Source organism: Alligator mississippiensis, chromosome 3 (assembly GCF_030867095.1).
Source record: "Alligator mississippiensis isolate rAllMis1 chromosome 3, rAllMis1, whole genome shotgun sequence".
NCBI classification, from domain to species: Eukaryota; Metazoa; Chordata; order Crocodylia; family Alligatoridae; genus Alligator; species Alligator mississippiensis.
The window spans coordinates 29,316,648-29,330,636 of record NC_081826.1 but is presented as its reverse complement, the minus strand read 5'-3'; the positions used below and the strand labels follow the sequence as shown (position 1 = coordinate 29,330,636).

At 38.6% G+C, this 13,989-nt stretch overlaps 1 long non-coding RNA gene across 1 annotated transcript in view; it reads right to left on the bottom strand.

The window, feature by feature from the left end:
• The window catches only part of LOC106738250 (uncharacterized), a 31,455-nt gene extending 17,668 nt beyond the window's left edge, over positions 1-13,787 (bottom strand). The window contains exons 1-2 of the long non-coding RNA XR_002092838.2: positions 9,074-13,787; positions 6,561-6,617 (exon numbers count right to left, since the gene is read on the bottom strand). This is a non-coding gene — a long non-coding RNA (uncharacterized LOC106738250). The remainder of the gene's footprint in view (positions 1-6,560; positions 6,618-9,073) is intronic.
• Between the last annotated feature and the right edge of the window lie 202 nt (positions 13,788-13,989).

The following is a 13,989-nucleotide window of genomic DNA, read 5'->3' as shown; positions in this document are numbered from 1 at the left end:
CTTTATGTGAAGAGCAACCATGTTTCCAAAATCTTCATGTATGCCTATCTTCTGTTACTGTTATATGTACTTGAATAGTTAAATAATAACCCACAAAGTCTAAATGGTTAGAGTTTGGGGATATGGTTTAGTAAACTACAGGAGTATTCTGGAGAATCAGATCCACAAAGGTTCTCAAGACTAATGATATGCAGGAATCCATTTTGTGTAGGAGTTACAAACTGAAAACCTGGACCCAGGAAATATACCAAAGAGGTCAAGGGAGGAAAGCAATTTTGCAATCTATTGAGGCCAAAGGAAGTTCAAGGTACACGGGCCTAAGGGATTTAAGCTTCAGCACAACACTCAACTGAGTATCTAAACCTAGGGAATTGAACTAATCTGCAATGCTCTGAAACTCAATGTGGACTAGCAAAACATCCTTTTTTTATATTACCTGGATTGTCCATTTCAGAGTTTTCTGGCTTTCTGATGCAGTACTAAATTAAATTTATACTTTCTGTTTAGAAAATTGAGATTCCAATGATGCATTTATTCATTCACTCTGAGAAGCTAAAATACCTAATACAAGGTTAACTTTTTTCTCTCTGAGTAGAAGAGGAGAGGGTACTTATTTTCTCAATATTAGAAAGAAAATATAGTAACGGCATATAATTTAAAACATGTTAGCAGTTGGATATTTCATAATCCATCACTCAGCTGTCTGCTAATGGCAGAGTATTGTTTGTAATCTCTGTCAGTAGCTGATGTTCTGCATGGCATCATGGCAAATCAGGAATTTTTTAAGGCAAATCTTTGGCAAGTGTGGAAACATAAATATAATCAAATTGTTTGATCTGTAACTCAGTAAGACTGTAATAGGACATAACCCATACTTACGAGAGAATATGCAAGTTTATATTATGTTTGGAAAATTGTAAGCTTTTTAAATCAGTTATACTGATCTAGACTGATCTGAGAGTAAGAAATCATGACAGATAAGACTCAAAAGAACTTAGACTTCTGAAACTTCAGGGGATCAGGATTCTTTCTTGAAATACTTCAGGATTGAGCCAACTTTATCAACCTTTTTTTTTCTAATGATCTTCCAAGCTGTAACATAGCAGCACCCTAGGCTATATACTTTCTTTGTGCGGTTCTTTGAATTAAATCAAGAAATCTTGTATTTTTAACAATTACACTATTTTTACTATAACATAACTCTAACACAATGGCAGTGTAGCCTGGCACTGCCTACAACTCACATCTACCTGCTGTACCCAGGAACCCAGGTTCCCACCAACCAATGCGAGCCCTTTCTCTACGACTGTTGTTAACTTTCAAAGGCTTATTAACAGTTCCATGATATGTGAAGGTGTATGTGTGTGCACATGTACATATGCATTTTGTTTCTTGAAGGGGCAGGATATTCTTTTTTTAAATTTTCTCAGTTTTTGCATTGTATTCATCTCAGTTTCTTTTTTTTTTTAAGCTTCTGGGCATTTTTATTTGATTATAGAACAGCATCATTAACAAGAAGGTTAAATCTCCAAAACCAAATTGTAATACCACATTTTCTCACATACAACCTTTCCCCAAAAACAAACTGCTGGAAATTTGAGTGTGCGTTACATGTGAGAAATACGGTAAGAGCATTTTCTGCTGCTTATCCTGCAAAAATTAAAGTCAAGTCTTCACACAATCCAGAGGGAGCATAACAGTGTTCCCTAGTTACTGCTACTCTGTTACTTACTGCACAGAAATATCTTTCTTGTAATTTTGCCTTTCAAAAATATAAGATGCATATCTTATTCTGGGACATGTACATGAGATAATATGGTGTTTATTATTTCTTCAAATCACATGATTGTTGACGAAGGCTATGTATATACATTTGGGGAGATTAGTGGGAGGTTAGATTGAGTTACAAAGGACCATCCAATTTAAGGGGAGTAGTGGGGAGGGGTCAGGAGGTTGGGGAGCAGGTGGAGTCTGTGGGGGGGAACAGGGGGACAGGCAGGGTCTAGGGGATTGGGGGGAAAGTGGGGTCTGGAGAAGAGATCAGGGAAAGCTAGCAGGTTCTGTGGGGGAGATTGGGGGGGCAGGTAGGCTTCACGGGAGGTTGGTGGGGAACAGGAGGATTTGGCTCAGGGAGGGGTCACAGGGTCTTCAGGGACCTTGGGGGGATGGAAAGGCTCTCTCCTCCACCCTCTGGGACCACAGACTATTTTTAGCCCTTTGAGCCCCACCACCTCCAGACAAACAACACCCCCAGTGAACCAACCCTGGCATCCCACCTGCCACTCACCCATCCTAAATTACTTTTTCAGCTCACAGCACTAATGAATGCTGGTAAAACTGGTATTGGGAGTTCTTTGTGGGATGAGGGGTTTGTCTGGCTCAGAAATGGGGGGTGGGGAGGGTGGCTGGTCCATGGGGGGAGTGGTAGAGGGAATAGAGGGCTTAAAATAGCTCAGTACCAGGGAGGGTTTAGGACACTGTAGCCATGGGACATCATCTGGGCTTTCCCAGCCCTCGTGCTGCACTGAGGACTGTACAGAAGTTCTGGACAATTAGATTTGGTCTAAAAATGGCCAACCCAATCTAAGTTAGACTGCCTTACAAGTAAGGTTAATTTAGATCAATGTGGCCATTTTTAGACTGATCTAACTATCCTGAACTACTTTGCAGTTTACACTTAGATTGACCTAACTAGTGTATAGTCAGCAGCTGAGTGAACTAAAATAGATCAGATTAACATTTTTAATATAATCTAACCTCCCCCTAACCTCCCCGAATGTCTGTACCTAACCTCTTTGAAGCAAGGTCCTACATTCAGTGGCAGTGTTTCTATTTGGATGGTACATCTTAAATGTAATCAATTCCAAGAGAATATGGACACGTTCTAGGCATCAATGAGCAGAAAGTCTGGAGAAAATTGGAAAGCTGTTAAAAGGGAAGGGGCAGGGAGACCTGGGGAACACGCAAAACCTGTTGCATCTAGGGCACCTATACACATATAGTGAGGCTGCTCCAATGTGCTGTAATTATTTGATTAATCTAGTCTGCTAGAATGTGGTAATTACTGCCTCACATCCCCACACTGAAAAATGGCAGTGGGGGGCACTTTAATTAAAGCTTGTTTGATGAGCTTTAATTAAAGCACCCTTGCCACCATTTTTCAGCACAGGGACACTGTTACATGTGATGTTCTGGGTGTTTTAATTAGAGTTGCTCTCAGAGCTTGTCTAATTAAAGCACCACCCACAACTCCCAGAACACATGTATAAACACCCCTAGTTACCAAGTCTCACAGTTCCCACTAGATCTGCAATTGGCTATAGAGCTAGTCAGTTGGATGGCAGTAAATATCAATAAGGCCCCCATGCCACAATGCCACGCACCTAATACAGTTGCCTTTTTTTTTTCCCATTCTGAATGACTAAAGTCCCGGTGCAAAGGAAAATAAGACTGGCAGAGGGGATGAGGAGCATAATGAGGATTTGAGTATGGAGAGAGAGGGGAACAGAGCTGCACACAACACCACTGGCATGGGAAATATTGTGGGACAATAGCACAGGATTAGGAAGGTGTGAGATAATGGGGGAGGGGAGTATGGAGGGTACACAGAGCCTCTAGGCTTGAAGGAAAAAATGGAGAATCCCTGAAATTAAAGAAGGTGAGAGGGCCACATATGCAAATTTTGAGCTGGGCTAGAGGTGTGCAAAAATCTACTTGAAGTCTACTTCCAATAAAGTCACATGGACCAATAGTAGCTGATCCAGTTAACTGTTGCCATCTTTTGCACATTTTACTCAGCTGTGCTGGCATCCTACACCCTGCAGGCATTTTTGTACTCAAAGTGACAGACAAGGTATGTGCAGTTTACTTGGTGTATGAATGACGGAATGGGGGACACTCCGTTTCCTTGGTCTTGTTTCCATATTCTAGCCACTAAATCACATCTGACACTACCACATGAGTTTTGACCCTAGTAGACAAGATATAAATATATTTAGTTTAGTGCTTACTTGGTACTTACTTGTTAGCTAAAATGTATTACACCCTTGCCATAATTTTAAACAGCAAGCAGACTTCTAATTTTATCTTTTTCTGCAGATACTTTGTTCAGAGGTAAGATCTAAGGGAGAAAGGGCAGCCTCCTCTAGATAACTATTCCTATGACATCTTGTCTGATTCTTTAAATGAGGTTAATTCACCATTTGGCATAATAGACTTTATTTCATTTTTTAGTGTAAAAGGTTCTTTAGCTTAATGTCATCAGGTATGTACTTTTAGGTTAATCCTCAGGCTGTTTCACTGTGCACAAGATTTCAGGATCCCGTACTAGACTTCTGTATTTGCAGTTCTTATGTCGAAAGATTGAGACATTTTAAACTTTGGATAAACAATTCTTGCTGACTAGTTTAATATCCCGCAGTTTGATATTATCACAGAACCTAACTTTTTGTGTAGTTGTGGATTATTCTCAACTTGAAGATCAATCAACTATCACTAATCACATTTTTTTACAAATCTCTATACGGTTATTATTAGGAAATGGATTATGTTCGGATGAATTTCTTTTTTCATTCACATTTGTGATTAAATTATTCCATGTCATGAATGCAATTTTAGTGCAGCTTCTTGGACTGGCAGAAGCATGGGTGATTTGAAGAAACAAATCAAACTTCAAGGGAAAGAATAACTCTGTTTTGTGTTATTTATAAGAATATAAAAATGGAAGTATCTGGGGTATTTGAGTCCAGTCCCCTGCTATCTTGGACACTGCATGATGTAGTCTCTTTCATAAACTTATCATAAGAGGGGCGTTTTTACCCTTCTTATTTTCAGTGGAAGATAGTTCAAGAACTTCATTGTTATACCTGTTAGGAGTCATTTTCTTAATTTCTGGCTAACATTTATTCATGGAAAGTTTATAACATTGGTTCTTGTGACACCATAGTCCATTAGCATAAATGTTTATTTTCCCTCTTTGTTGTTTCACCCTAATTTATTTATTCACAGCCTTCATATTGCAAGGCTGAACAAGCCTAGCTATTCTGGTCTCCTTTCATAAGATTCACCCTCCCCTTGAACACCCTAGAATACTTTCTCTGCGCTTGTTCTGATTTCAGTTCCCTGCATCTGGATGACTAAACTGTATGTATTATACCAGATGAGGTTTCAACGGTGCCTCATTGGGCAATCCTATGATTCCATTGCTGTCTCACTGTCTCCTCCTGGGAGCACTGCATGGCAAGTGTGCTTAAGTCTGCAATCGTCTGAACCCTACTAAAGAAGCTGTCTCTTGACTCTGGTTCCCTAAGAAGCTATTGTCCAATTTTCAGCTTTTTCTAATGAGGATGAGTCATCAGGCGTATATAATTTCAGTGCTTCAGAGCTGGCATTTGCTTCATATAGTTCTTCAAGTACAATTTAAGGTGCTAGTTTTGTCCTGGGTTTTTTTCTAAATGGTCTGGGCCCTATATACCTAAGGGACCACCTTTTTCCTCACACTCTGTTGTGATCGCTGTGATCAGCTGAGAATAACCTCCTGCAAGTCCTATGAATGCACAAAGTTCACCTGGCAAAAACATGTGGAAGGTCATTCTTAGTACTTGCTTCAAAGCTCTGGAATTCCCTCCCCGTTGAGGCCTACCAGCGCCCAAGTCAATTATCAGGAAGTGTTGTAAAACTCTTTGGGCAGGCATTTATTAAGCCTAAGTAATAAACACATATATAAATAATTTTGCAATGCTATTAACATCCTATGATAACCTTTGCCTCTCTTAAAGCTGCATTGTCTGGGTGGCTTATTGACTGAAACAAGAAGTTGCTTCCCCTCAGTTGTTTCCAGATGATGAGGATATAGCTTCAAGCAGATCATTTTGTTCTTTATCCTCAAATGCACAAACCTGCACTTTATATTGTTGAATGTATTCTATTGCTATGCTTTTTGGGTCATCCAGTTCTTTCTGTAGGATATACTGTTCTGGTTCTGTATTGATATTGCCTCCAAACTTGTTTCATCAGCACATTTCCTCAGCACACTCCTAATTTTTGTGCCAATCCATTAATGAGAATATTAAACAAGACTGGTGCCAACACATACCAGTGAAGCTGCTCAAGGATATCTTGGCTGCAGCCTGATACCTTCTCATGCAAACCATCTGTTACTGAATCCACTTTAACTTGCTTTTCTCCCACCTGACAATTCTTCTAATCTTCATATTTTTTCCCACATAAATAGTAGTTCTTGATATGGCATCCTATCAAATGGTGTCTTAAAACCAGAGTGATGATAACCAGCTAAAGCAAAGATGATAGACATCTTATCAAAGATGAGCACCAGATTAATCTGGTATGATCATCCTTTGATAAATTTGTTTTGCATTTTATCCCATATTCCTTTTCCTTCCATCTGCCAGTTTTGAAGAATTCTGGAGTGAAGGTTGTCCAGTTATACTCCGCATATACACGTGAAAGCATTACGCTTCTTCCACCCCTGCTGTGGTAATTTCATAGCCATTGCCCTTATTGTAAACATAAGCAATACTTAGAGGATCTTTAATATTTACCTTATTCTTGCTGTAGAGCAGCCTGACTTCTTTTGTTGTTCCTTTCTGTGTATGTAGCTGGGGGGAAAAAGAAAACCCCAAAAAACCACCTCTGTTATTTATCTTAGTATCATTTATAAGATCTAATTTAACATAATTTCTGGCAATTTTCCACTTATCCCATCACTTCTTGACCTCAAGGACACTGCCGGCATTCCTTGTTTCCATTCCTCATAAATTCACTAATAATTCCTAATATCCTGCTTATTATTGTTTTTTATCCAATTAAGTCTGGAGTCCCTGACAGCTTTAGCATTTTAACTTTAAAAATCTCTGTCTTTGAACTCAAGCTCATTACTAACTAGTTCCCTTTATTTTGTCATTTTGGTCTTTTGGTATCTAAAGTTTTGGTTACAGACATCAGATGATTCGTTCATCTAATTTTAAACAAATTCAGGTCATGCTCACTTATATTTTATCTACCAAAATCATCACCTTTTGGTGGTCCAGTGAAAGTTTGATAAAGAAACTGATCAACTATAACATGCAACGATATCTAGACCATAGTATACTTAGTAGATTTTTTTTTCACTCTAACCTATATCTGGGAATATACTGGATGTCAGTTATCACAATGTTGTTCTAGTTGCCTACGTACACAAGTCGTTATGACAATCATTTTGTTTCACAGACTTGGCCTTCAAACATAAATTTTAGTTGTCACTTACTGACCAAAGACTGAATTAGGAATAGTCCTTCACCCAATTTTCTTTTCTTCAATATTAACAGTTCCTCTTTACTGACCACCCTATTCTTCATTCAATGTGTTTTTATTGTTTGCTTTATTTTAAGATACTTGATTTTTCTCCTCCTGCATACCAAAATGAAACACAGAAACTGCATGAGTATTCCCCAATCTTCTTCCTTCCTTTCTCATGTTTAAATTTCTGATTAGCAGTCATCTCAGCCTTGATCCAAGACAACTATTTTCCTACTACTCAAGAGCAATTTTTCCTTCAAAAACATCTCTTTTTCAGTGAGTAAATCCCTGTGGATAAACATGTAGAAATGTTCCTTATAGCACAGTCCTTGAGCTGTCAGTTGATCTTCATTCAATAGGGATTAACCCCCCTCAGTTAGTTAAGGTATGATACTGGTAAACTCTGAAGGAACTTGTATCTAGTAATCAACAATGTTGATGTCAGTATGATGTTACTACTGTGGCAAATACAAAACAGAGGAAGATCTATCTCTCCTATTATTTCTCTGTATAACCCCCCAAAGTACTATTCAGGACCTACTCTTTTAAAAGCACATTTTGTAGACTTTTATCCCATGTGGAATTTTTTCAAATAAATGCATATAGAAAAAGAGAGTTTCCTCAGCCACTTCAGACACCAAACTGTAAATCTACCTTCTGTCACATGCCTGTGCCTGGTAGAACCACGTGATCATGTTTGACCCAGGTATAGATTTGCTACACTTTAAATTAAAGTTAAATGAAATATCAATTCTAACAAATATTTATTTATTTGAAAAAAAAACCACTCAAAAGAGGGATGTCTTTTTTATTTATTAATATATTTCCTTCGGGTACTAACATTCCAATTTTTAACTGTCCTAACTTCTACAGTGGATGATTGTAGCATAATACAGAATGTTGTAAATAAGAATTACTTTATTTGCAGCCTCACTGCCACCTTCCACTCCTCCCAACTTCCTAGGATAAGGCATCCTACACTATCTCCAAGTAAAATGCTTGTTCTTGCACTGATCAAGGTCAGGATATTTGACAGTGATAGTCTCTGGGTTTAGCGCCAGATCCAATTAAGACACTCTATGATTGTTCAAATTGGTTCTGCATATTGAAATCCAGCCACTAGACACTGATGGTGAATCCTCTAGTGCATTATATCTAAATAATTCTAATTATATGTTAAAAAGATAAATGATAGATATTTATCATAAATTGAACAAATATCAAGGTGTTTTTAACAAAACTGATAAAAGAGGAAATTGTATTAACTAGTTGAAACACTTTGCAACCATGACAATAAATCATTAACAGGAAGATATCATAACCGTACCAGGCTCTTATGTCATTTTCAAATGGCAGCAATGAACTGGAAAATTGTTATACTATAGAGAAGAATGTGTGCTAGTACTATAATAAATCATTTACTGAAGACTATAACAGTTTAAATTAAAATCATTTATAATTAAGTTTAAAGGAACTTTGAACATATTGTTTGATTTCAAAAAGAAACTTGTCTGATATGAATCCAAGTAATTGTTATCCTACTGCGTATTTACTTCAAAGCAAGTGCTAACAATGTCATTGAAAGAGATCTTTTGTGACGGGTTTGCAAACAGGATATACAATAATTTTACTCCTGTTCCACAGTTTCAGAATTGTTTGACTATACTGAGTGATTTAACTAAATCGAAAAGCCTGAGGCTGAATCGATTCAGTCTTTGCAGGTTAGTCTAAACTGCATAGGTTAAATTGAAACAGAAGTGAACAGACATTTTACCTTTGATTCAGAAAATGCAGCCACATGCCTGCAGTGGCTTAGGCCAGAAGCTGGGGGGTGCTTGACAATGGCTCTCTGGCTGTGTGTTCACTGCCTCTTCCTGCTGTCCCCCTTCACCCCCAGGTGTCTGAGATTTGCAGTCCAGAATTACAGCAGAGCAGGACTTTGCAGTTTTGCTCATCACTTCCTCTTCCTGTTTCCACATGCCTCTGGGATTCGTAGTCCACAATTGCAGCCAACAGTAAATTTAAGTGGGGTGAAGGGGTGTTTAGCCCCCTTCCCTGGCCCCAGAACACAGACCCCAGCCAGGGTTGGCTTGGGGGTGTGCAGTCCCATCCCCACCCCCCGTAGACTGGGCTGCATCCCCAGTGGGGCTTGCTCCCCCCATACCTGCTTGTCAGCCAGCCCTCACTGCTTCAGCTAGGGAGCAGAGGGATGGGGCCAGCCCTGCTCTCTGGAGCAGACAGCATAGCATAGCACAGTCTAGCACAGGGCTGAAAAGCATGCTGGGATGCTGGGGGACTGATTTAACTTGAACCAGGAAGGGGACTAGGACAGAAGTTTCAAAAAAAGATTTGACCCAAATCAGTTAAATCTGATACTGCATTCAACCAGACTTATCTTAAACCAGTTTTAGTTATTTATGTGCACTGAGCTTCTGTTCTGTTACAGGTTTAAACCAGTTTCTGATCACTTAAACTGGTTTATGTATAACTTCTGTCCCTAATCTTAGCGTATAGGTAAGTAACTCCTGAGACTACTAACTTCAGATTTGCCAACATAAAATGAGGATTGAAGGACTGATACTATATCAGTGAATACAAGGCATCTTTCTCTGGAAAAAGCTCAGGGAAAATAGTAATTAGAACATTATTGTAATGATATGTTAAATGCTAAGTATAAAGTATATGCTGCTAAGCGTGAAGTACATGAAGAAAAATAAACAAGATTGTACTTGTTAGGCCAGTTAAATACAATGGCATGACTGGCAGATTCAGTCTCTAAAATCATAGTTGCTATGAATTATGTCAACAACCCAACAATAGACAAGGTCTAATGGTCACAAACTGCTGGAAGACTGATTTAGACTGGCCATAAGGAAAAACTTCTTTACCATTCGAGTATTCAGAGTCTGGGACAAATTCCCACCCAGAAGTTGTGCAAGCATCTACTTTGGATACCTTCAAGAAACATTTGGATGTTTATCTTGTTAGGGTCATCTGACTTCCTGCCCTTTGCACACAATGATCTTGCGAGGTCCCTTCCAGCCCTAATGTCTATGAAATCTATGAAAATTACAATTGCACCTTTTTGACTAAATTGTGAAAAGTCCATTCTAAGAGAAAACACAAAAATTATTTTTATATATCTAAAAATTATTTACAGTGTTCATTAATGAATGTACTGTTGCTAAGATAGTCATAGGAGCCCTATGACAATAAAAATATTTGAACTGATTATTATTCTTCCTATTAGAGGTCTTAGGATATTAATAAGACAAAGCAGGATGAACTTTAGTGCAGCTCTCTACAAGTTCTAAAGAACTGCTTATAGATTGAGTGCATGAGTTTTCTTAACTATGATTATGGTAAATTCCCTTTATATCTGCATTTTAATTTTAAAAGTCTTGTATTTGAAACTCAGTTTTCATTTCCTAAGCATTCCTAAAGTCCTTGCACATACAGTCACAGTATATGTATGTATGTATATGTGCGTGTGTGTGTGTGAGTATGTGTGGTAGGAGATACATACATATCTGGACTGTAGAAAACAGATGTATTTCAAAAGCAAACAACTATATGGGCACATCCAGAGGAGTGTGCATGTACAGTTTTCGGTGCCTTAAACGTGCCTGAGGCACCACAAACCATATACAGTGCAAGTGAAACCATTCGCTGCACATCTAATTTTCAGTGCAGTGCCAAAATTTGGTACTGGATGATCCTGCTATGAAAAAAAAGCTGCAGCAAAAAAAGGTGGCACAGTGCTCCAGGAGCATGTGTTGGCAGGCCCAGAGGCTGGGTCCTCCAGAGAGACACCGTGGCTGCTGTGTGCAGTGGCAAAAAGCATCAGCACAAATTTATGCTGTTGCTATTTTTGCCGTGGCAAATACATGCCCCTGCATGCGCATGCTCATCTGGACACACCCTACAGGGTCTCACACACACACACACACACACACACACACACACACACACACACACACAATAAATACTGAAAAACACTGAGCATATCTCTCCAGTACAGACTTTTTTCAGTATATAATTAATAATTTCTAGATGAAGTATTTTAAACTGTTGTTAGAGTAATTCTAGCATGCAGAATGGTCTGCTTTATGAAGATTGATAAATCCATATTAAAAGTTTTGAGTGAGAAAAGAAGTCCATGATTTATGATTTGGCTCTTCTAGAATATTAGAATATGCTTTTCACCAAAATTAGGTATGCTATTTTCATCTCCTAGGTTTCAATATCTTAAAATTAAACAGATATACAGGTTATGGTTCTACTGTGTATAAGAAATTATCATTTTTTTTCTCAAATCACTGTGTAGACTACAAGAAATACCTAATCCATCTTGAACAAAGTAGAGTGATGCAGATTTTCTCTCTGACCTTATCTGATCAAAATATATTACATTATTTCCATGCCAGCTAATTAAGGTCAATCCATTTAGTGGTATATTTAAACTTTGCTTAATTTGCTAAAATCGCCAAGTACAATTCTCTTTTGCTATATAGTCTTTTTTCTCTAATCAACAGATAAACTTTCTATGAGTTCATTATTTTGTTGTCCATTTAGAACACTAAAGGCTATAAAACTTGATCTTAGTCTCTGTTAAACCATCATCAGGCAATCCAAGTGAGGCTAAAGCTAAGCTTTTCATACTATCCTTGTGGATGACTGGGGCATTAGTAGAAAGTGTTAGGAAGTTGGTTCAGAGATAGACAGTTGAGCTAAATGTGAATTTAGCAAAAACAAATAGAAAAGCTGCTTCTTTCTCAGAAACGCTGTATTTTATTGCACTTCTGAAGCCTATGACTATGTCTTCACAGATTTCTCACAAACCGGAATGGAGCTCATGCTAAATTCACTGAAGTACAGCACTTTTGCACTGAACTGGAAATGTTTAGTGGTTTCAGCCGCTGAGTAGTGGGAAGCAGAAATGTGTATTGGATAGAATAAGACTAGGGGTCGTTTGATCGTTCTTTTCCTCTTCTTTCACTGTAGAAGGGCCACTGAACACTTCTGTGCCCTTGTTTCACCTCCAAGACTGTCTACCTTTATACTACCCAGATAGTAAGCTTTTTGAGGGAACTACTGGCTCTTATTATGCATACCTATGAAACTTAGCATAATGCCTCACTGCTGTAGCTAGGGACCTCCAGGTACTAATGTAAGCTAGTAACAATAACAGACAATGTGGGATTTATTTTCTCTCTGATCTGAATACAGAGCATTATTCTGATCACTATTGCTGAAGTGTTATGTGTTAGTATCTAGATCAGTAATGACGTAGTTCAACATTTTCCAGAGTGTTATTATGTTTTATTATTTTCTTTTCAGTATCTAGGTTAGATCTTCCAGCATTTGATTTTAGTCATTACTAGTTATTCATTTTTCAACTTGCTCAATTTTATGCCTCTTATAGAGGCTGCCATTCAGGTGTATAGTAGGAGAGGGGTGGAAGGCTAAGTAACATTCCATAAAAAGGTAGGTCCCCAGTAAATACATTGCACCTGAATAATGTTACTGCATATTCCCCGTGTGTGTTAGCCTCTCCACTGTTGCCAGTATATGCACAAACACAACAACCAATCACACCACTGTAAATTAGACTTCTGGTGCACCTGACCCATCTTTTGTACTTGTACTTTCCACGTGAAGGGTTTCTACCATCTTCCCTCATATTAAAATATACCTGTTAGTTACGTCAACTATAACTCCGACCAGACTTCTCCATATGAATACTTTTCTCTTCTGTTTATTTTTTCATAGACGTTAAGAAAATGTTGATGTAGTTTTCTGTTTATGGTAAGCAGAAAAAAATATGCTGATAAGTGGAAAGCATAGATTGCACGTGTAAATTTAGCTATTATATGAAGATTTTCCATGATACTCCATTGAAAGAGAAGCAGACAATTGGGCACGCATTATTGAACGCTAAAAAGGTACAATCATCTCATTATGTATAGGATTTTGATAATGCTATAATAATTCTGGCAGAAAAAGAACTTCCAGTAAATAATATCTTAGTGCTGGCAAAGCTCATGATAAACATCAGAGCCTTATAAAGCCTTCCTTGCTGAATCCCTCGTTGCTACTGTCCTACAGATGTGCCAATTCTTACCCTAATAATGACTTGAAAAAAGAGTTGTATGCTTAAACTAGCTTATAGCTCTTATATCAAAATGTAGGTGGTTCACCTTTCTTAAAGAAAAAAAAAATCTATACATTAAATCAATATACAGAACCTGCTGACAGCATATGCAAAGTAGCAGACTAGCACAAATAACAGAAATGTTGTATTCTACAATGATCAGCAAAAATCACTGAGGATCCAGGGCCTGGCCAAAGCTGCCACCACTGCAAAAGTTGTTACTGGACTGGGCTAGGGTCAAAGAAAGCAATTGTTCTATACTGCAGAGCCGAGTCGGGCCAGAGCCAGGGTGAGGGTTAATGGTGCTGGGAGAGCAGAGGCTACAGGGGGGGGACGGGATGGGGGCAGAAGTGAGGAGATGGTGGGGGGAGCAGCTGGGGGAGCAGGTAGAAGCTGTGGCTTCAGCCTGAACCCTGGGTCGGGCCTCAAGCCAGAGACACAGCAGCTGCCTGCCCTGCTACTGCCTTGAGAGGCTTTCCCTTGTTAAATCGGGGGGAAACCCCCATTTTGGGTTCATGTAAATATGGTATTATTGG